The sequence below is a fragment of the Carcharhinus amblyrhynchos genome, chromosome 8, assembly GCF_965287045.1.
Source record: "Carcharhinus amblyrhynchos chromosome 8, sCarAmb.v2.hapA, whole genome shotgun sequence".
Lineage (NCBI taxonomy): Eukaryota > Metazoa > Chordata > Chondrichthyes > Carcharhiniformes > Carcharhinidae > Carcharhinus > Carcharhinus amblyrhynchos.
In genome coordinates, this window is record NC_137331.1 from 70,188,482 (window position 1) to 70,213,338 (window position 24,857).

Here is a 24,857-nt window from a genome sequence, read left to right on the forward strand (position 1 = left end):
TCTTCTGGGTGCTCCGAATTCCCCCCACAGTCCTAAGATGTGCGGATTAGGTTGATTTGACCATGCTAATATTGCCTTTTAGTGTCCTGAGATGTGTAGGTTAGAGGGATTAGTGGGTAAATATGTCGGGATATTGGGGTAGGGCCTGTGGGATTGTGGTCGGTGCAGACTCGGTGGGCCGAATGGCCTCTTTCTGCACTGTAGGGTTTCTATGATAATTAATGTAAGCATGCTTCAGACAAACTGATGTTACTGATATTGCTGTGACAGGATGGAATGAATGAGAGGCAGCAGTTGCATTGACTACTACAGGCAATGTTGTGCTGGCTGTTGGTTGCAGGTTTGCTCACAGGAGGTGAGATAACTCTGTCATTGCTTCCATGGAGAAGCAGGGTTTCTTGCAACATTGCTTCTCAGGTCCATAATCCTGAGTCTGCCAGCTCTGTAAGAGGGTCAGTATTCCTGCTAGCATGCAACCTTCTACTTGCTTTCTTTGCTGTTTTGTTCATTTTCCCTGTTGCTCCTTTCTCTCCTCCAGAGTGGAAATACTGGATAAAACCCCCACAAACAAAGTAAGGGCGTTGCTGGGAGCCTTTATGGATACGGTTCGTATTATAATCACAGCAAGCACTTTGAAATGGTCTCAGCAGCCAACCCTAAAATAATACAAACAAAATAATTCCCAAAATATCCAGCATGTTATCTGAAAGTCAAAGATAATTCCTTTAAAGTTGTCTATATAAATATGTCTCCTGACTTATACCATATTTCTACAAATAACTGTCTGTATCAATATAACATGAGGTGACTTAATGGCGGTTTATAAGACGATAAGCGGGATAGGTAGAGTGGACATGCAGAGATTATTTCCTCAGGTGGATGTAGCTGTTAGTATAGGGCATAGCTATAAGGTTCATGGTGTGAGGTATAGGAGGGATGTCCGAGGTAGATTCTTTACTCAGAGAGCGGTTGGGGTGTGGAATGCACTGCCTACTTTGACAGTGGAGTCGGACACTTTAGGAACTTTCAAGCGGTTATTGGATAGGCACATGGGACACACCAGAATGATAGGTTCGGACATAGCTCAGCACAACATCGAGGGCCAAAGCGCCTGTACGGTGCTGGACTGTTCTATGTTCTATGTTCTAAATACCATTGGGGACAGGGCTGCTTTCTCTGACTGGAGATAGTTCTAGAAGAATGATCACTGCATTCAAACCACATGATGTCTGATCATATAAAGCATAATCACATGACCTTTGCAAATGTTACTGCATGTAACTTATAAAGGCTGGGTTCACTTTGCATAATTATTTTTGTTTATAGTTTTACCTCAATAGCTATTATATAACAAGCTCCTAGAACCAGGAGGGTACTCATGAGTATCAACAACAACCTGCATATATAGTGCTTTTAAGGTAGTAGAACAGCTCAAAATGGCTTATGAGAGCATTATCAAATTAAATCTGACCCATGACCACATGAGGAAATATTTTAAAAATCAGCCTAAATTTTGGTGAAATGGATGAAAGCAGGATAGGGAGAAGGAGAGATCTGTGAAGAGAATTCCAGAGATTAGGATCTAGTCAGATGAAAGCATGGCCACACATTGTGGAATGATTAAAATTGGGGGTATGCAAAAGGCCAGAAGTGACGGAGCTCAGACATCTCAGGAAATTGTGGGGCTTGAGGAGATCACAGAGATAATGAACGGCACTGTAGCACAGTGGTTAGCACTGCTGCCTCACAGCTCCAGGGACCAGGTTTGATTCCCAGCTTGGGTCACTGTCTGTGCGGAGTCTGCACATTCTCCCCGTGTCTGAGTGGGTTTCCTCTGCGTGCTCTGGTTTCCTCCCACAGTCCAAAGATGTGCAGGATAACCGCATTTGCCTCGTGAAATTGCCCCTTAATGTCCCAGAATGAATAGGTTAGAGGGATTAGTGATGTAAATATGTGAGGTTGTGGGGATAGGGCCTGGGTGGGATTGTTGTCGGTGCAGACTTGATGGGCTGAATGGCCTTCAAGGGATTATATGAGATGGGAAGGGGTGAGACTATGGAAGGATTTGTAAACAAGGATGACAATTTTAAAATCAAGGCACTGCCAAACCCGGAGCCAATGTAAAATAGCAAAACTGGAAAGAAGGGAACTAAAGAATACCCTCTCCTGTTCCAAAGACACCCTCACATGTCAAAGCAGCATTTTGCAATTCAGGGAATTTCTTGCATTAAGACCTTTCATGTCAGAGACCACATTCTATACAAGAGATCTCCCTTTTCATAGAACCCTCACTTCATTGATCTTTTCTTGGTTGCAGAAACTCCTCAAAAGTCAGCCAACACTGTGCAAATACCAGGTCTCCCTCAATACTGACACCTACAATTCTGGAGTTGCAGCTCCCTCATCAACTCTGGAAAATGAGTGCTGGTAGCACTCATGAGAGAGGGAGAGGTGCGCTGTGGTGTGAAATTGAAGTCACTTTGCCTGCTGGAGGCAACATTTGGGCAAGAATTCCTGATTTTAGCAAACCCTGGGTCATCCCAGCAGGTTGGAAGGTCCTGAAGGAATAATTTGACTCTGATTTAGAAGTATTCAAACAATCACCAGTCTGTTTCAGCTAAGAGATCTAGCTGTCTGTATAAAGGTTCATCCAAAAATGGGAACAGGTAAGCATCTAATGGTAAATCAGCAGTATAGGGGGAGTGGTGGGCCGAGAGGTATTATAGCTAGACTATTAATCTAGAAACTCAGCTAACATTCTGAGGACCTGGGTTTGAATCCCGCCACGGCAGATGGTAGAATTTGAGAAAAATCTGGAACTAAGAATCTCCTGATGACCATGAAACCATTGTTGATTATCATTAAAACCCACCTGGTTCACTAATGTTCTTTAGGGAAGGAAATCTTCCATCCTTACCTAATCTGGCCTACATGTGACTCCAGACTCACAGGCTGACTCTTAAATGCCCTCAGGGATGGGCAGTCAATGCTGACCCATCCAGTGACACCCACAGTCCATGAACGAATAACATTTTTTAAAATTCCTTGGTGGTAACAGTGCAGAAGCAGAAAGAGAAATTAACTGCCCTCCAAAGGCAACTAGGGATGGACAACAAATGCCCATGTCCCACAAATGAATTTTAAAAAATTAATTTTAAGAAGTTCTGTGCTGTGCATGATTTTCATCGCACTGTAATTTTTTGGTGCAGATGGTGTAGTAACAAGACAACAAATTGCCCCCATTTACTTTCATGCAGGTGTAACTTCACAGCAATCAGGTAAGGGAACCGTAGCTGCTTTTGCAACTCCCAGCCAGGCAATGCCAGCATTTTCTTTAGATCAGGAGTTTTAATCTGAGACTTCTCTGGCCCATGTGACTCAGAACCACAGTCAGAAGTGCATTTGTCAACTAAGCTACAGGTAGAAATGTAAAGAAAAGAATATGCTTAGCTGAGGTATTGAGAAGCAAATTTCCTTTTGCTTCAAGTTGTTGAATGAATCCTTCACTTTTAAGCCAAGGAGAAAATGGCCTTAGCATTTGCATTGCAGCATGTCAGGCAAATTACTCCTTGATGATTTGGAAGTGGTTTCAAATTAGATCATTAAAATGTGTTCAGTGGTGTGAAACAAAGCTCTTCATAATCAAATAATTTAGAAAAAGCACTGCTTCAAGGCATCATAATTCAGTTTAGGTGCCAGTGCACATATGGGGAATGCAGTTCAAACCATTATTTCAACAGGTTTCAAGCTTGCAATTACAGTAATGCTCTACTCTAGCTCCTACACCTTATAAAACTCTGGAATATTTTCCACCTGGTGCTTATTATTGCCTAAAGTCCTTACTCCTTTTCAAAAAATGGTGTAATTTATGTCTGATAATTATTATTTCTGTTTTAAAAAATATTTAATGAGGCGCAAAGCACAAGGATGCAGTTGTAATAACATCCATACGTAAGTAACTACCATCCTGCAGCATACAGGCAGGAGAATATATGGAATGATACATGGATAAAAGTCTCGTCAGCATAAATTAAAGAACACATTTTAGGTTCTTTGAGATTTAAATAATAATGGAATAAATTTAACTTGCAATATGTTTCTGATGCAACTGCACATGAACAAGCCAGCTGTATAAACCCACAATTTTTGCAGCAAATTTGAATTTAAATTCACAGTTCTTCATTTTGACAAATTAACATTCATGCAGCAGCGTGCCTTTCAAAATCTGAAATCAGTGTGATATGTAGGGAGCTTGATGCTTTCTTTCTCATGCAGAGGGAGAGTGCATCATACTGGTGTCTAGGACTGACTGATAAACCGAGTGGGTTTTCCGACTACGCTTGCCCCAAAGCCAGAAATTCCCACCCGAGGTCACCGGATCTTTGCATGGCCCGCCCCTGCTTGTTACAATACTTGTGGTGGACAGGATGGGAAAATTCTACCCCAAGGGTGGGATTTTCTGACAGTTCCCACCAGTTGGAGCTTCCAATCCCACCAAAAGTGAGCCACCATGGGACGTACCCCAGCGGCAGGACAGGTGAGTATTGCAAAATGCTGTAGATATCAGTGGGACCAGAGAGTCCCACCACCAGCCAATGGCGAGCTGCCTATGCCATGGGAAAACATGTCACGGTGCGGATAATCCTGCCCCAAGAATATTCCAGAGTTATCAAAAAAACTTTCATTCCATGAGTCATAAAATTAATATTGATTGTATCAGGAGGATCCCAGATACAAAATGAATTGTATTTCAGTACTGGTCAGTCACGCAAAGTTACTTTCACCAAGTGCATTGGAAATTCTAAATGTATCAAATTGGATGAAAAAAAACTCTTCAACTCACCCCTGACTCCTTTTTAGTTAATTTCCTTGAAATTAATAATCACAAATATTTATTGACGAGGTCACAGTTAAAAGAAGTATTATTGCTTCCCCGTTGAGTTCATAGAGGTTGTTAATAGGCTTTCACTATTGGTTACACAGCTGAGCCTGAACCCGTCCTCAAATGATGTTCAGCATTAAATATCCTGCATATTAAACAACAAGGGCTGGATTTTCAGAGTTGGAAGGAGCTTCAACATTGGAAGATGGGACCTAGATGTGGGGGATCCATCCCCATTCCAGACAGATGCCATTTTTGCTGGAAATGCACATTTTTCATTCCAGAGGGAAGTCCAAACTCAGCATAGTTATTTTAAAATAGTGCTGAGTTCTAACAGACTCCATTTTGTCTCTTACAAGAGCTGTAATTTGCATCTTAGGAGCCACAAATTTATGGAAAAGATGTAAATATTCTTGAAAAGTGGATAAGGTCTGTTAAACTGCCGTGATCTGAAGTTTTAAAATCCCCTGCTCTTAACACTTTAAAAGTAATTGGTTGCAGCAATCAGTGATTGTTAAGGAAACCGCAACTGGGCTGCTTTTATTGACAGGCCAGCTGGTGTAACATCTGTTCAGCAGTTTCAGTAGAGTTCTTTGCTGACATTTCCCTAAGGAATATTCACTGTGAATGCTTATCTGAGATTCAAAAGCTGCTATTATCTCTCTGGGGCTTCTGAGTGACAGCTTAAAAAGAGTATAAAATGATTAGAGATATGAAAATGAGTTTGTTTTTGTAAGAGATTAACCACTTAAGGAGATTTAAAAACCATGATTTGTTCATGGATGGGAGTTTTAAACAATCAAGTCTATACGCTGAAATGTGTATGAATTCTTTTAGAATTGAGTTGAGCTCCAAAGATTTTATTGCTGCCAGAGTATTTGTAGATCAGTGGATGTACTTAGGGAATCTCCGCAAACAGGACAACATCAGGGACTGGCCTACAATGAGGCAACTGTTCTTCAGGGCAATGCCACGTCATTTTCACCCAGTAATTTTGCCCTAATTTCATACCATCTTCCCGAGATCAGGCACCGATCAATAGCAGCAGCAGATGGGGAATCAACAATTTGTCAACCCAGTGCAAGTAGATGCAGGGCCACCTCCATCCCAAGAAGCCAACACTTAATCCCTCCAATGGGGAAATGCTAAAAAGAAGCTTTAGATTTTCTTTTAGCAGATCTAAATTGGTATGGAGGACAGAAATAAGATCACATACATATTTTACTTGAAGGGAAATTGATTACACTCAACTTCAAGTAAATTCAGAGGATTCATTCTTAATAGAAACCAGATAATTGATTTGTACTTATCGCAGTAAAGCAAGCACAGTGGTGGGGAAAGCATTTTGGGCATCTATGCCATGCACATATAAAGAGAACTGTTTGTGCAGTGGGTCAGTTGGGAGCTGAGATGAATGTATCATTGACCACAGCCTGGAATTGAACTAGTCCTGGTTATAACAAGTGTTCAGCAGGTCTATCTTTAATTTAATTTCATTGTACTTTGTGACTGGGCCTCTTCTTCCACCTGCACCATGGTTACACCTGTTGGTATGTTGATCTTTAGCATTTAACTGGTTTCATCTTCTGATTGATATATTCCAGCATGATCCTGATGGATGCACAGAATTGTTGAACTACTATTCATCACTTATTCATCACTGAGAATCATTTAAGAAGTAATTGGATTCTACAGTGGGAGGATAACAGGTTTTTTCTGAGTAATAAAATTGCTAGATAATTACAAAGTTATCAAGCATTAAATGCCAGAGGCCTGTTTGTGCAAAGAATTGTTTTGTTGGGAAAGAAATGAATAGAAGGAATTGAATTGGGCAAGAAACAGGGATAAGGCCTACACCCTCACTCCAAAGTCTCTCACCTCTGCTACAACAAAACCTTACATTTATATAGCATGTCAAACATATAGAGGAGCCCCCTACCCATCCCCTTGCCTCTGAGCCAAAGGTTCATAGGTGCAAATCCCACACCAGGACTTGTTGATCCCAGGAGTTGCATTTGTGATATGGTTCAACATAGGTTTACAGTGAAACTGTTAACACTTTCAACACTTCCCCACTATTCCCTAAAAAGGAAGAAAGTGCATGAAGATACTGAACAAGAAAACAAATATTTCACACAGCAAACCAAAACTTGACACTGAGCCACATAAAAGCAAATTAGGGCTGATGACCAAATACTTAGTCAAAGAGATAGGTTTTAAAGAAGAAAGGTACGGTAGCGACAGGCCACCTTAGGGTGGAAATTTCAAAGCTCAAGTCTACAATAGCTGAATGAGATGTGCAAGAGGCCAGAACTGGAAGAGCACAGATATGTAGGTCTAGAGGAGATTATAGAGGTAGGAAGGGGTGAAACCATGGAGGGATTTAAAATTAATGATCATTTGAAAATCAAGAATTGTTCAACTTGGTGGCAAAATATGTTAATGAATACACAAGGTGTGATGAGTGGAGTGCCACAGGGATCAATGCTGATGACTCAACTATTTACCATTTATATCAATGACTTGGATGAAAGAACAGAACGTATGGTTGCTAAATTTGCTGATGACACCAAGATAGGTAGAAAAGTTAGTCATGATGATGACATTGGGGGTTTCCTCGCAACCTGCCACATGTTTCATGGCAGCAAAGGCAGCCTGGCATTGGCCAGCAGTGGGATCTTCTGGTCCCTCTGTGGTCAACGAGGTTTCCCATTGAATGCATTCCATACATTTGAAAACCTTTGATGGGGGTGAGCCTTCGCATTGGCAGGATCTTCCTACTTAACACTGCATCCCCAAAAGGGATTATTGCCAGATACTCAACATAGCTTCAGAAAAGGTTATGGTACAGTTAATACATTGTTTGCTATATGTTAACTGCAAGAGAAATATTAAGAACAGAACAGTAACTTATGCTGAACATTTATAGATCTGATTAAAACTTTCAACACAGTTAGTTATGAGGGCCTCAGGAAAATTATGGCCAATATTAGCTTTCCAAAGAAAAAATGATTAGGTATAGCAATTCATCAGTGGAGATGTTGGTGGGCTTTCTTAACAGCATGGGGGCACCAGGACAGGTTGTTGGTGATCTGGACACCTAAAAACTTGAAGCTCTCGATCCTTTCTACTTTGTCCCCATTGATGTAGATAGGGGCATGTTCTCCTTTAAACTTCCTGAAGTCAATGACAATCTCCTTAGTTTTGTTGACATTGAGGGAAAGATTATTGTTGCCACACCAGTTCACCAGATTCCTTTGCTTGTCATCCTATGTTTTATCTTAGTTTTTTCCCCTTCTCCCGTGACTTCTCCATCTCCATTTCCAGGGGTAGACTAATACTGGTCATAAGCCCACTGATTCGATTAACAAAATTACAATTGGCCATACCTTCTGATACCCCTCTTCCTGCAAGCACTCTATTTGTTCAATTACACTGTCGCTATTGCATCTGTTCTTCAATACCTGTGCTTAACCAATACCTTCCATTTCCCTAATAGGCTCCAGACATTCCTTCCAACTGAAAGACTGGTTGACTTATACTTCTCTTAATTCAACATATGCTGCTCACAATGCAACCATCTCTGCATGAGGGAGACAAAATGCAGATTGGGCGATTGTGGCACACTTCCGTTCAAGCCACAAGCCTGACCCTGAAAGTCTGGTCACTTGTCATTTTAAATCTCCAGCCCACTCACACAATGACCTTCCTATCCTCAACCTCCTCCACCATTTCAATGAAGCTCCACAGAGGCTCAATAGCACATTGTCTTTCAATTAAACAGTTGTAGGCTCAATGGGCATGATTTTCTGGCCTTGCCCGCTGGCAGAATCTTCCAGCACTGCCGATGGTGCCCTTCCTCCCACCATCCCCTGCAGTGGTTTCCTGGACAGCGTGGCCAGTGTGCTATGTAAAATGCCACAGTCTATGGCAGAACTGGAAAGCACACTGTGATGAGCTTGGAAATTATTAATCACTGCTCCCATTTTCAAAAACAGCAGTTGTTGTTAATGGTTCTTGTGATGGTACTGTGACTTTAAGAAATGTTTCTTTTAAATCATGTTCTCTGTAGTTTGTAAGCAGTTTGTTTTCATTGTTGCCGACCTGTCTGCTTAAAGGTCCTTTTATTGCTGCTTACCTTGTTTAAATGGGTTTATTTCTTTTTCAGCTGGACCTAATGTCCTTTTTGGGAGTTTATTTTGGAATGTTGTGGGAAGATTGATTAACAGGTCAGGAGGGATAGTTTTGTTTTCTTCTCTGAGAGTACTTTCGGTTTTGGTTGCTGGCTGTTATTTTTAGTTCAATGCTGTGTGGAATCCAGACTGACACCAGTGTTTGGTATTATAAAGTCTGCTGGCTAGCTGGAACAGGTCTTCTTGCCTTTCCGGAGTGAACATTCTGCTGTTGGTGGTTTGCTAACCAGTAACTAGAGGCAAGGATTGCCTCTGTCTCTTGCAGTGGTTTGCTGGCTAAAAGCTAAAGACCAGCAGTGACTCTATCTCTACTTTGAGGTCTGCTGGAAATTACAAAGCTGGAAAGTCAAGAGGTTCTGTTCTCTAACCAAAGGACTAAGTTGCAAAATCATGTCAGCATTCTTATTTCCTGTGCCAATCCAAAAAAAGGTGTTTTCTTTACAGGATTTGCTTGGTTGGAACAGTATTTAACTGTTAAGGTTTATATAATATCATTTTCTTTCCTTGCTGTATTTGGTAAAATTTATTGCTAATTTTCTTTCTACGTGTTAACTGCATTTCTAATTAAACTTTGTCGTAACCTCCCTAGTGGGTCATTTGAATCATACCTGAAGTGAAATATCTCATGCTTAACCCAGCCAAATTCAAGGTGCAAAACTTACGGTCTAGGCTGACTTCATGAAACGTTTTGGAGTTTCTGACCTGGATTATAACAACTGGGGGCTCTTTGCGGGATTAAAATCTACATTCTTTGATTGGCTTGGGATTATTGGACTCAAAGACAGCGAGTTGTGAGCACATTTGTGTTTTCTTTTCAGGAATTGTATCCAGGTAAAATTTAAATAGGGAGTGCCTTGTGGAGTGATGACTCTTTCAGAGACTAAAAAGTTCCTGGGGTTGGAAGAAGTCAGCCAGGATAGTTCATAAAAGGTGGCCAAAACAAAGCTTTTGGAATTGGCACAAATGTTGCAGCTGACATTATCTGACCAGTGTTAGGAAGGAGGAGATAATTGTGGTGATAGCTCAGCATTAGAAATTGCCAGAAACACAGTCAGAATCTTTGGAAATGGCTAGAATTCAATTACAAATGAAAGTGCTTGAACCTGAGAAAGAACTAAAGCAACTTGAATTTGATGCAAAACAAATTTGATTTGATTTGATTTATTATTGTCATGTGTATTAGCATACAGTAAAAAGTACTGTTTCTTGTGTGCTATGCACACAGAGCATATCATTCATAGAGAAGGAAATGAGAGAGTGCAGAATATAATGAGAGTAAAAGATAGAATTGGAAGATATGATGGGCACAGCTTACAAGAAATCATCTGGCTCCGGCACCATCTCGGAACAAAAAAGTGAGAGAGAGCAGCGAAAGCCAAAGAAATGATGCAATTGCAGCAGAAAAAGCCAGAGAAAGGAAGGAATAGCAGGCAAAAGAATTGGAATTACTTTGAATTACAACAAGAAAAAGAAATTATAGATATTATAGAAATTATAGCTTGAATTATAGATAAGGGAAAAAGAAAGGATAGCCTCAGCAGAAGAGAAGGGAAAAGAGAGAGAATCTGAACTTTGGAAACAGGGAATAAAAGTGAAGTCAGTTTAAATTTACAGAGGTGAATCTTTTGTTATTTAATCTTTTGTTATTTAATCTCTCCTGCCTTCCACCCTGTCCCAAAACATCTCAGTTATTTTTTCATCCACTCGCCCTATCCCTGCCCCTGGACGTATTGTTTTAAAACTTTGAAATCTCTAACAGTCAGCCTGCAGTCAGCAGAAAATTAAATACATTCGCCACTGATCTGTAATGGTAGGTTTCCATAAAGATCTAGCAAATTCCACGGCAGGAATTTCTCCTTTTCCTACATTTTTTTTATCCAGCACCAAATCACAATGATGTCAGCAATTGGGCAGGCAACTGATCACATTGAATTATTTAACCTAACAAACACTTTAAGGGCGTGATCTTACCAGCCTTTTACTCCATACTCCCACTGCAGCAAGGTCAGAGAATTTGGCAGCCAGCCAAAGCTTCGTTCACTGCGGCGGGATGGAAAAATCATGGTAAGATTTCTGCCAAATTCTTACACTGTTATTTTACATTTTCAGAGACAGAAATAATTGTAGTACTGAAAAGTAAAGATAAAGTGGTTTTATAAAAGAAAACGCTTTTAAAAACATATGGGCTGTGATTCTTCAGAAGGCAAAGATTCCCTTCCCGTTATTAATCGAGTCGGCGGTGAAAAAAATCAGCAACATTCCACACTCCAAGGAGCATCAATTGACTGGAGCTGGGACTTCAATCCCTTCATCTGGGATGAAGTCATGCCTCAGGGAGTTACCAGCCAAACTGCAAGTAGTTCCCAGGCTCTAAACCCGGGAATCCAGGTGAATTTTCAGGGTCCCAAGGTAAGGAAGGAACGTGAGGTCTTGGGGGAGGGGGTCAAGTGAGGTGAAGCGACCATGCAGGGAGGAAGCATTGGCAATTGCCAGATCTTTTGTGGGATGCTTGACGCTAAACTGAGCCAGTTGATGTAGGTAACTACGGAGGGCAGCCTAGGCATCAACCATCCCACCAAAACTTTGAGGAAAGGTGAGGGTGGGAAGATGAGAGTTCAGTGGAATGGCCACCTGATCAATTTTGTGGCCACAACCTGTAAAATTCTGCCCCATGAAATTTTTATTCACTATGGGGAAACTTGACATATCATGTAAATAAAATTAACTTTTTAGGGCCAGTGAAGGTGTTCATCAGTAATTAGGTTGTGAACATGCCATTAAATAGTCAATTATGTCTCATTCAACACTTTTTCATAAACTCATTGAATCCTGACAGTGCAGAAGGAGGCCATTCAGCCCATCAAGTCTGCACTGACTACAATCCCACCCAGGCCCTATTCCTATACCTCACATATTTACCCTGCTAATTCCTGAATACTAGGGTCAATTTAACATGGCCAATCAACCTAACTGGCACATCTTTAAATTGTGGGAGGAAATTGGAGCACCCGGAGGAAACCCACGCAAACATGGGGAGAACATACAAACTCCACACTGACAGTCACCTGAGGCCGAAAATGAACCTAGGTTCCTGGCGCTGTGAGGCAGCAGTGCTAACCACTGTGCCACCGCGCCACCCTAGAGCTTTTATTGTGAGACTAAATGTGTTAGAGTGGATATTCTCATCAATTTATGATCTCAAGTGAAAAAGTAGTCTGTGGAAACCACTACAGAGCACCCTATAGAGAAGCGTAGACTTACTGACAAGCAACCTATGGATTTCCATGTTATTCTGCACGTATTTAGACTCCTGGGTTGAGTTTCACATTCCATCATCTGAAGAGTGAGCTGTGAGCGCATCCCGCCAATACTGGTTGTCCCACAGCCATTTAATGCTCCAACAGGCGTTAATTGATTGGAGATGAGACTTTTGGCCCTCACTCGGAGGAAGTCCCTCTTCAGGGAGTTGTGAGCTGATCCGATTGCTATTTAGATCAGGCTCCTTGCTCCATTGTGGAGGTATCCTTCCCCGATCTGAAGTTGGATAAGTAACAATATTTGAGGTTCGGTATGCTGCAGCCTGCTATTTCAACTTGAACTTCACAGTTTTCTGTACGGACCTAACTGATGGTGCAACTGGAAGAGGGGCATAGATGTAAATCTCATGAAGCAAATGATATTTCAAGCAATTGCACTGGTGAGCAATTCTTCCAATTTTTAAATGACAATCAGTAAAAGAAAATTGCACACTATCTATTTCAAATTCCAATTTTTTGGTGGGGAAAATTGTTGGAATGAAAATATCATTCTGGTTTAAGAAATTGGCACGGTGACACAGTGGCTAGCACTGCTGCCTCACAGTGCCAGGGATCCAGGTTTGATTCTCGGCTTGGGTCACTGTCCATGTGGAGTCTGTACGTTCTCCCCCTGTCTGCGTGGGTTTCCTCTGGGTGCTCTGGTTTCCTCCCACAGTTCAAAAGACATGCTGGTTAGGTCCACTGGCCATGCTAATTCTTCAGTTTATCCAAACAGGCGCCGGAGTGTGGTGACTAGTGGATTTTCACAGTAACTTCATTGCAGCGTTAGTGTAAACCTACTTGTGACTAATAAATAAACTTTAGGAATTAACCTGCATCCATTGTTAATCCAATCCTCTTACAAATCACACTTCTCAACCTGTACTCAGATTTTCATCATCAGTTTTCACCTGAAGAAGCAGTCACAGTAAGATGTTACATAACAGCCAGAATTGCAAACCAGTACACCATGTTCAATGCTACAAAAGGCTTCTATCCCTGCAAGCATCTCATGCTGACTTCATTGCTAATGGTTCGAGTCCTCCTCATGCTTTCTGCCTTTGACTCATCATTGAACCATTTAGAATCAACAGATCAAGTCTTGTCTACAAATGTACAAGCACAGGGCAAATTGAATGCACTAAGTGCCTAAGTGCCTGGCATTGCTGAAGTGGCAATTTTGTTTCAGTAAAGCAATGATAAGTTGTCAGCTCAATTATTAGAGGTCAGTATTATTGCAGTTGTCAGGCAACAGAAATGACTAATAATGAAGCTGACATGTCCCCGATTATTTGTATTACAGGAACCTTCCGGTTAGGTCAGGCTCATTACTGATCACATTTACTGCCAATCATTTCTGCCAAAAGTAATTGAATAAAAAACATAAATTAATGTTATTTTCACTTCTGTTGGGTTAAAATGTGATTTTTTTTTAAACCAGTGGTGACACATTTAAATAAAGGACACACAATTTATATCTTGTTCAGTTCTCCGCCTGAAGGCAGGTCAGGCCCGTACCACTGCAACCTTCACCATGGATCAAACACCGAGGCAAGTCCCAAATCAAGTCCAGCCAGAATGGGGATTGACGCACCAATCTGATCCACACCAACTGTCCAAGTAACTGACCCCCTCAAAGAGTTTGAGTTGTTGTGGTAACGTTGTGGAGCTGTAGTCTGGCACAATGATTAATAATGGCATAGGCTCCAATTTACTTTCCATCATATGGCCGACCAGAAACCTTTCCTGCTCCATTTATTCCTGTCCACCAACCAGTTTTCTACCCATCTTAATATACTACCACCAATCCCATGCACTTTAATTCTACACGCTGATCTCTTACATGGGAATATGTTAAAAGCCTGAAGTGCCAAACAAACATATCCACTAGCTCCCCTTCAACTCTACTCATAACACCCTCGAAGAATTGCCTTTTGTAAATCCATGCTGACTCTGTCCGATACTGCCACTGTTTTCCCAGTGCTCTGCTATAAGATCTTCCACGATGGATTCTAGCTTCTTTCCCCACTACTGACATCAGGCTGACTGATCTATAACTCCCTATTTTCTTTCTAATTCCCTGCCTGCCACTGGTGTATGTCGGAAGGATTTACAGCTTGATACTCAACATGTTTGGCCACGTTATGAATGCACCTTCCTTGGTCACCAAATCCTGGGGTAGAACTTGACCTGGAGCTGATGGCTCAGAGGCAAGGATGCTACCTACTGTTGTCCACTATTCACACCTACAAGTTATATACAGGATTTAAAAACTTTGGCCATTTCTCCCCTGACTACAAATGTCAGTAATACAACATGCAAGCTACTACTGCATTCAATTCTCAAACAAACCATTCAATGGGAATTTATGTGCTCTCCAACTGTGTCAGCATATGTTTAAAATCAACTAGCGATTATATGCCATAACAGTGGAGAATTCCATGTTAATAAGGGTTTCCATATAGCCAAGTACAGAACAGTCATAAAGAGTTAACTGTTTCTGGCGCAGAAATGAAAAATATTTTGAACGTGAACACAAAGCTTAGATGGCGGACAAAATGCTCCTGCTGATTCTGTACTCAAAGGAAATTTCATGATCAAATCAGTATTTGAGATGGTATTTTCTGAGAGTGCAAAGCTGGAGAAGCACCTTACCGACCAGCTTGCCTTCAAGCATATAGGTTGTGTAATACTTTTGTTCCTTCATTTGAAGCTAGCACCTCACTTCCTAAGGATACCATATAATCTATGTTTGCTCTTGACCTTTTATTCTTTGGGATAGAAAATCCTAGCTTACGAAAACAAGCACTGTCTTCCATATTCAGCAGTTTTGCGCTAGGTTAAGGAATTACTTACAGGATCACATCCTCTGGTATGATTTAACATCTTTAAGGTAATGATGTGTCTGTCCCTCAAAGAATGTGGTTGTTTAGTGATTGGGGGGGCGGGGTGCGTCTGGCAATGGGGCAGGGGGGAATCATGGAGGTGGTGATCACTTAAGATGGAAGAGGAAGGATCAGATTCTGTCAAATTCTTTCAGATAGTGTTTGTAGTGGCATGGGATTGAGTTACTGCTATCTAAAATACCTGGAGTAGAGTGAAGGTCCCCATGAGTCAGCCCCTGTATGAGGTGAATTTGTGATTTACAAATCAGTAATTATTTCAGAGATGATTGACAGAGTGGGTGGTACATTACTACCATGATAGTACAGTATCCTGCTTTTGTTATTTATTCAAAACCAGCATTATTGTCCATTCCTAAGTAAATATACATGAATGTATTGATGAATGGTAAACCTGCCTACATTTCAAAATGGAACAATTTCAGGGGTTACCAAACTGAGTCTGCAGGAATAGCAAAGCTACTCATTTATATTTTGTGGGAGCAAATGGCTGAGTGTAGTAAACACGCTGAAACGCATGCACTGTGTGCCTATCTATTTTCAACATAAGGGCCACCTTCAAGACACAACTCAGGAGCGTGATAGAATACCCCCACTTTCCTGGACGAGTGCAGCTCCGACAGCACTCAACAAGCTCAATACCATCCAGGATAAGGCAACCGCTTGATTGGTGCACCATCCACCACCTTCAACATTCACTCCCTCCACCACTGACACTCAGTGGTAGCAGTGTGCAGCATCTACAAGGAGAACTGCCACAACTCATCAAGCTTCCTTCGATAGCACCTTCCAAACCAGCAATCTCTACTACCTAGATGGACAAGGACAGCAGATGCATGGAAACACTGCTACTTCAAGTTCCCCTCAAAGCCGCACACCATCCTAACTTAGAACTATATTACCATCCTTTTGCTGTCACTGGGTCAAAATCCTAAACCTCTTTTCCTAAGGCTGGACCCACGACACGTGTTCTGCAGCAGTTCAAGAAGGCAGCACAGCTCTACCTTCTCAAGGGCAATTAGGAATGGACAATGAGTGCTGGTCTAGCCAGCATATTCCAGCATCCCTTGAATAATTTTTTTTTAAACTGGCACCAAAGCATCAGGAAGAGACACGTTCTTTCTGTGAACAGGCAGAATTAAAATTTCATACCTCCAAAAAATAGCGATCTCTCGCGATCGGTTAAGCTTTAGAGTTTAAATTACCCTTTTGTATACAGATGGCAATCTTGTGTGGAATGTTCTGTGTCTTATATTAGAGATTAGAAAGTGTATGAGAAGAAAGTTCTGCCCAGTGATAGCCTGACTAATGTGCTCTAAGTTTATCTTATCAGTCAGTTATAGGCAAACATTAATGCATACAAAAGCTACTTATTAAATACTGAAAATATCCCAAACTCTGCTAGGCATATTTAAATCATACTGATTACATCTGGAGATGCAATTACTGCTGCAGTATTTAAATTGCCTTTGCATCTAAACAATTTAATAGCATAATATTTTCAGGACCTTAAGTCACATAATGAACAGAGGAATTCTAGATGTGATATCATCATTTAATACAACATTGTTAAATTACTCTTGTGTACTCTGGCCTTTACAAAAAAGAACTGTATTGAATAACAATTAAAGAAGAATGATCTGGACAAAATACTTAAAGCTAAACACATAATAAAAGCTGAACAAGAGAAACAAAACAAATCAGAGTATGAATTTGCCAAACAATTCAATCTAGTTTCAGTTGATTGAAACAGTGCATATATTGTACTGTTACATGCACTGTTTCAGACTAAGCTCTGTAACACAGAAGAATCCCATGATTGGAGACAATGGGTGGAATTTTACAGCCTCGCTCGTCCCGAAACCATAAAATTCTACCTGAAGTCAACCCCTCACCTGTTCCAATTCCCTTGGCGGGCCGGATGGTAAAATTCCTGCCAAAATGTCTAGGTAGCATTTCTACCGCAAGAGGGGAAGGATTTTCCCACAAACATGGAGAACTTGACTTTGGGACAATTTCTAGGTCCCAAAGTCATGCATTTCAAATGCATGGCCACAGCTTCATTTTATGGCCCCATTCACCATCCAATTAGTGACAGAGGATGAGTTCTGGAGGTGGGAGTGCAGGAGATTTACTATAATGGAGTCCAACAGGCCCAACTGTGGGACGAATGGGAATGCTGCTCAGGAACAGGCAGAAGGAGCAGTAGGAAGGCGTTGCAGCCATCATCAGTGTTTATGGATTGGATGAAAAGTAAAAGTTTTATGACTATTGGTAGCATCTGTCTCCATGATTTCATTGCTCAATGGCAAGCCTATGATGTAGGCAAACATCAGCCATGTCATTTGCTGCTGGTGATCTCTTTAACACTTCAAAGCTAATAAATCACTGAATTCCCCTTCTGAAGCCACTTCCTCTCATCTCAGTCAGGGATAATGTTCTACTCAGAACTTTTCAAGTGCGCCTAAACTTAGGTATTTATCAGTGCCTCACTTAGCTACCCACAGCTGCTGTGCAGATAATGAGTAGAAGTCTATCTCAAGGAAAAGCATATGGATGCAGGAAGGTATTGTGAAGCCGATACAATGTAGTTTGCAGTTTACTATTTTCCAGTTCATGCCAGTTGTAATAAAAAGGGAAAGATCACTTCAGCTCTCCACCCCCCCCACCCTCATCCCCACACCCCATCCATGCCACCTCAGCCCCCAACCCTTGGCTTTCATGCTCTCTATGCCAAGCTATGGACCTCTACCCATTGCCTATGATCCCCCCACCACCCAGCCCTGATGTGAAGTTACCCCTTCTAGTCATCTGCTGTGGGTCCACGTGCCTCTATGCCAAGGTATGTCACCAAAATAATCCCTATGGCCCTTCATACTTCCACGCCACCCAATGAATTCATGTACTCCTATGCCACAATATACCCCCCAAACAACCCCTATTGCTCCACATTCCTCCATGTCAATCTATGGAACTTCTATGCCCAGTTATCCACTTTATGCCATATAGGAGGAATGAATATTATAGTGAAAGTAGACTGTATAAAGAAAGTTTTGAAAAACAAGGCCATGGAGGGATGTGAATGCAAGAATGAGAATTTTGAAATGGAGATGTTACTGGACTAGAACCAATATAGGGCAGGTGTGGGTGAAAATAATTTAGTTAAAGTGAGAACGTGGGCAGTAGGGTTTAATGAGAGTGCCAGGTGGAAAGCTGACCAGGAAACCATTGAAATGACCAAATATAAAGACAACAAAAGCACTGATGTCAAATCCTTGTAGTGCAGGGTTCCAATATTTGAATTTGAGTTCACTTGTATTTACACAGAAATTTGAAGTTTAAAGAACAGAGCATGGACAAACAAATTGTGGCAATTCCCCCATCCCACTGAGCTAATACTGCAAGAGATTCCAGTAGGGCCTGATCCGCAGGACCTGCGCTGGGTATCCCGCCCAGATAGTATTTCCCAGCGCCAAATTTCCAGTGGTGTTAGCTCCACACCAGAAATCAGCAGGGAGCTGCATAAATTATTTAAATAAACATTAACATATATTTTTATTAATACTATTAGTGGGCCCAGGACTTGAAGTCTTCAGTCCCACTCGCATCTCCCTACCCCCAGAGTGGTTCATTCCAGTGGGGATTATTATAGCTCCCCATTTGTGGGGAATTAGCGGTCCAACCCCACTGGAGTGAAGGGGGTCCAACTGGGGCCCACAGAGAGTTGAGCAGGGGGGTGGTGGTACGCCCTGGCATTAGCAAATTGGCAGTGCCAGCCTGCACCCCCTGACATTGCCAAGGGGCAAAGTACCAATACCCAGGGAAAACTTGGCACTGCCCATCAAGCATGGGGCATTGCCAAGGGGTGGGGCATGACAGAAGTGGGGCCTAAGGAGTGATCAGTGGAAGTGTGGTTGAGGATCCTGCTGCCACTCTGCATTTGGGGATTGAGCAAAAGGAGGGAGATCGGGGATGGAAATCGGTGTGTGGCAGAGGGGGGCAGCCAGCTGGGGGGGGATTGAGAAAGCCGAGTGCTGGGAGGGGAGGTTCGGAATTGCCTGTTAGTGGGGGAAATTGCTGGCGGGAGGGGGGATAGGAGATTGGGGTTGCAGGGAAGGCGGGGTATTGAGGCTGGCCCAGGAACGCATGGGGAGGCCAGCATTCGGGCTGTGGGGCAGTTGCACGGCTGACGTTGCAGGGTTTGTAAGGCTGGCCAGCAATTGGGAGGTCAGCAGACAGGGGCCACTGTGCATGTGCTGATCTCGGCACTGACAGATCGGCACATGTATAGTGGGCCGCTCAGCGCTGTGCTGTCAGCCCCTCCAGCTGGAATTGGCCCCGCCCACTGATTTCTGGGGTAAATCACGTTGGTGCACTCAGCAGTGCACAGAGGGTGGGAGATTCTTCTCCAAAGCCCCTCTGAAAGAACCAGCATTATTTACTTCAGTTTTCACACAAATTCGACACTTAGAATTTTTGGGGGAGAAGTCCATCCATTACTCCTCCTTTCCCATGTTAGCTGCTATTTTAGGAACAATCTAACCTACTTATAAGCTCATTAAATAAAACATTGTTTGTACATTTGGAGGTGCAGCCTAAGGTGTCAATATTAACCCCCTCTCAATGGGTTAGGGGAGAATTTAAATGCTAAAATAAAGTAAATACATGCCCAAGCTGCTGTTACATTACCATTGTCCTGGCTGTCAGTATTGAGCTGCGTCAGTGTCCATTTTGAAGATGTAGGACATGCCATCATGATGTTTAAATCAGTGGGACTGGGAGCCTGATTTAAATTTGATTGCTGCTGATCAAATTACCTTGGACTCAGGAAAGATAACAGTGAAATGGAAATGGGAGCTGCCATCTCTAGAAACAGCACTCTCTGTGGGTCAAGAGGAGCAATTGTGCTCAGCAGCCGTGCAAGCAAACCAGTGCCTCCCTTCTGATAATCTGGCTTCTCCCTGCCCTACCCCTGGCCCTTCCAACCCTACCCTCTTGTCCCCCTATCCGCATTCACCACTACCCCGCCACACCCTCCCCCAACCCCCTCTCCTTGCAGGTCTCCTCCAACTACTGTGTTCCTTCCTTATATTCTCATAAATATTGAGGAATTGGGGGCTAGAATATCGGGAAAAAACATTGATTGAATGAGCTGCTCAACCTCTAATGCTATCATCATCTTTACAAATATTTTATTTGTCTTTGTTTTAAATCTCGACAATGAAAGAACAGTGGGATTCTTATACACCTCTGTGAATTGTTCATATGGTATATACCTGCTTAATTGTCTCAGATTTCTCCGTGAACACCAGTTCATAGACAATTAATATCTGCTTCGAATATAATATTTAAGTTGATTATATGATACAACTGAACATGAATCATTTTCTCTTTCAGGTACTAACTGACCTGCATGCATGTCCAGTGTTTTTCTACACTCATAGCCATACAAGTTCATTTTCAGCACATGCATGGACAGGACACATCTCATTTTTTGATCAGCATTCCTGCTGCATAAAGTCCTCTACCGGGAATGCTGGGTACAACTTATCTCGCAGTTATTCATCTTTTATGTTTTCAATCTCCAGTTTCAAAGAGTTGTAAAGGAATTTCAAACATTAGCACAGGTGACAAATGTCAGATACTTTGTACCTTCAGTATTTTTCAGCTTGTAACTATCATAGCCAAAGCCAACACGGATTGCATTTTCTCAGACCAGATGCAAACAAAAAAGGCTATTCATCAAACTGAGCCTCTGCTCTGAGAAACCCTGACCTGTTCCTCCACAAAGACAGAATAAATAATTGTGTTATGTTTAATAGAATCATGGGTTTTAAGAGAACTTTCCTAAATGGAGTAATTTATTTGACTGGCCTTCAACATGAGTTGTCATCAAACATGTTAGCAGACATTTGGTCATTATGTCATTTTGTATGATAGAACATGTGTCAGGATTATCAATCATGCACTTTGAGATACAGGGTGGCTTTTTATGGCCTTGCTTGTCCCAAAACAAATAAAATCCTGCCCGAGGTCAACAGGCCTTTCTACGGCCTGCCCCTTGCCCGCTCCAATTTCCATGGCAGGCGGGGCAGGAAAATTCCAGTCTTAATCTTGATTGAAATGGGTGAAAGTCAACACTTTTTAACTATCTTGGTTCAAGTTGATACTTCTCTGATATATTCCCAGATTTCTGATCTTTAAACCAACTTGTCAGGAACAACAGAATTTACATGCTTCTTTTAAATAGATGCTTTAGAAAGACAGTCCACACTGCTTATTCCTTTATAAGTATCAACCCATGAGTTGGTCTCCAGAAATTTAGCTGGCTCTCCTTCTCTACACAAGTAACAGCAGTCACTGGGAAAAGATATTGGAAATCAATCCACAATCTAGATGTTTTACCTCAAATATGTTGGAAAATACAAGAGGACAGGTTATTGATTATATTTCAGTAGCCATACATTAACTGTTAGCTTTCGACTATTAGAATTATTTATAAACATACAATAAAGGGTATAAGCTGGGAGCTATCTCCATGTTTGCTAGCACACATAGCTGTGTCTGATGTTGAACTGAACTTAGTTATGGGTCATGTGCTCTCTTCCATCACTGTGTGCACAGTACTGTACTCAGTCCTTTTATATGCCATATCCATATACTACATCTCCTCCAAAGTCTTTATCCAATATATTTTATAGTTTACCTTATTTCGTGCATTGTTATTCCTGTCATACATTTACATTGTCACGACTACATTATTATTACTCCACCTCCCCCCTTTAAATCCTTAAATTCAAAGGTTCACATAGTCTGAAGGCCTTACAACCTTCCACTTCTTGTTCACACTGCTGTCAAAGGAATGATTGTCTGTTGCTGCTGGTTCTTGGAGGTTGCTTTGGCATCTGATATGTTTTCATCCTTTTCTTTCATTCCTTCATTTTGAACAGCACTTGATTGGTTTGCTTATTACACTGGTTGGTAGTTGCCACCCTGTCTCATTTCTTGCAGGATGGATGAACATTGTCTTCTTAGTGTTTCTTTTTCTTATTCTGTTGTTGTGTGAGTTTTGGTGATGTTCTCTGAGGACATCACCAAAAGGATGGTGGATGAGCATTCCTGTGACTAGAATGAGGTTAAGTGGATCTCTCACCTCTGTGTTTTACTGTTGGCAATTGATAACTGCTACCAAGTTCCAGTGTCTTTGTGGTTTTGGTATGCTGGATTGGCGGTTGCAGCGTATGTTTGGTGATTACAGTGTTGAACTATTGTACCATCACCAGACTGTTGGTCACTCCCTTTCACATTCTCCACTGTATGTGTTGTGGTTACCTTCTGGATGGTTGACTGGTCTGATCATTGAAAGCTTTCCACCATCTTTAACCAAATGGACAAAGCTGCTCCACAAAGAGAGAAGATAGTTCAGAGCCAAAGTCCCAGCGTTTGGGTAACTGGGATCTTGCAGTTCTGTATGATTGACAACAACAGTGGTTGTCTTTGTTTCAGAGTTATCTGTGGAACTCATAAGTTTGACAAATGCTGGTCATTCAGTTCTATTTTGATGTCTTTCTTCTCTAGTCACTGACTGCCCCTTGGACTCTTTCAATTCACCTGTCAGATCATCAATCTGTTTCACTGAATTTTTCTTCTCTGCTACCAGAATCTGGATTTGCCCTTCCTTAATGCAAACCTCAACCTTTATGTTGTTCAGACTGGACTGATTTTCAGGAAGTTTACCAGTTTTGGATGCATCAATAATTTTTTCTCCTATTCTAGGCATTTTGTATGATGTTGACTGGAGATTTTTGAAGCTTAAAGATCATTAAGTTTTAATTGAAGATCTATTTTGTTGAATTTACATGTTGGTCATATAAGTTCTGTAAGCCCTCTCTCGAGTGTTCCACACTGTGAGCTCTCATCAATTCTCATTCTTCCTTATTGGACTCAGCATTTGTGTGTGAAAGTAGGTTCTCTACAGCTTTTCCTTAGCAGAGAATAACTACTCTATACTATCCTTCAAGCTCATTCCATAATTGTACTTCTGCCAATTGTTTCTGAGACTCTTCACATTCTTTTGTGAAAAGTTCTACTTGCAGTTGCCATTCTAGGTTCTTAATTTTAATTTCTTCAGAAATTTCTTTAAAAATATAATGTCTTCCCAAGTTTTCTTCCAAATATCTAATCATTTTCTTTAGCTTTGTAGTATCTTTCTTGATATTTCTAATGCAACATTTTCTGAAGTGCTATTCAACATTTTATCTCTTCATTTTTTTCTTCGGGGCTAGTCCCAAGACTGGAAAATCCTGCACAAGGTCAACAGACCTTTGCATGGTTTATGTCCCACCTGCTACAATTCCTGTGGCAGGCGGGATAGGAAAATTCCACCCATATTGTTTCCTTAAAGAGATTTTCAAGGCCACAACTCCTTTGAGTGCATTTTCTGCCTGATTTTCTGGTTGAGTTTTCCCAGCTCCCATTTTGATATTTCAACGATGGTATTCAGAGTTGTTATTTCTTCATGGTACCATTGTGACAGCTATGACATTTGATTGTTCAGATGTCAAATAATTGAGTTCATTGAAGATTTTAGTTTATAATGTGTTTTCGAATGTATATACTCAGCTTGAATCTTCCTTGATTCTCATTGACTTCAATTTTGCTAGGGCTCCTTTATGTCACACTCAGTCAAGTGCTGCCTTATTATCTCACACCCTCCCCAGCACCCCCTCCCCCTCTTGAATTCAGCTTTTTTTATCTATGTTTAGACCAAGGCTGTAATGTAACCAGGAGTCAGGAACATTTACTTTCAAAAGCAATAGCTAATTAGTTTTGACCATAAACAATGCATTCATTGGAAAACATCTTATTTTATAAATCCGTTCATGGGATGTGGGCATAACTGACTAGGCCATCATTTGTGGCACACCCCTAATTGTCCTTGAGTGGCTTCTTGAACTGCTGCATTCTATCTGGTGTAGCTACACCCACAGTACTGATAGGAAGGAAATTCCAGGATTTTGACCCAAAATTTTCCAAATGAACTTCTGGAAGCAATATACACTTGTAAATTTAAACTGTATTATTCTGAACTTGAAACTTCAGCAGCTTATTTTAAGGACAGTATAAGTGACAAGGCACAGTCTTTAAAATCTTGTCAACTATGAACTCTAGTTCCATAAGACCATAAAAAGTAGAAACAGGAACAGATGTTTGGCCTATCAAGCCTGCTCCACCATTCAATTTGCTCACGGCTGATCTAATTTCCTCACGTACACTTTCCTATTCTTTCCCCATAACCCTTAATTTCCTTACTGATCAGAGATCTATCGACTGAGGCACTTGAGTGACCAATTGAGAAACTACTTCCACTGCCTCTGATATTTTACCAGTAGCAGCAGGATCCTCCATCACTTGCAAAGACTGCTAGATGATCATGATCTCCGGAGACCTCCTAGTGCACCGGGGGGACTAGGGCCCAAAATGTTGCCATCTGTGCCTGTCCATACCCCGCAAACTTTCTCGCTCCTGACTGGCACTTACCTGGTTGCAAGAGCGCTGTCCAAGTATTGTACCCTCTTTTTCC

General features: G+C 41.5%; 1 protein-coding gene across 4 annotated transcripts in view; it reads right to left on the reverse strand.

Moving 5' to 3' along the window:
* The window catches only part of sntg1 (syntrophin, gamma 1), a 418,937-nt gene that overhangs the window by 350,464 nt on the left and 43,616 nt on the right, over nt 1–24,857 (reverse strand). The window contains exon 2 of one of the 4 annotated variants that reach the window (XM_080194934.1): nt 11,047–11,115. The exons of the other annotated variants lie outside the window; for them this stretch is intronic. The gene's annotated coding sequence lies outside the window, so the exon portion shown is untranslated. The remainder of the gene's footprint in view (nt 1–11,046; nt 11,116–24,857) is intronic. 4 annotated transcript variants of the gene reach the window in all.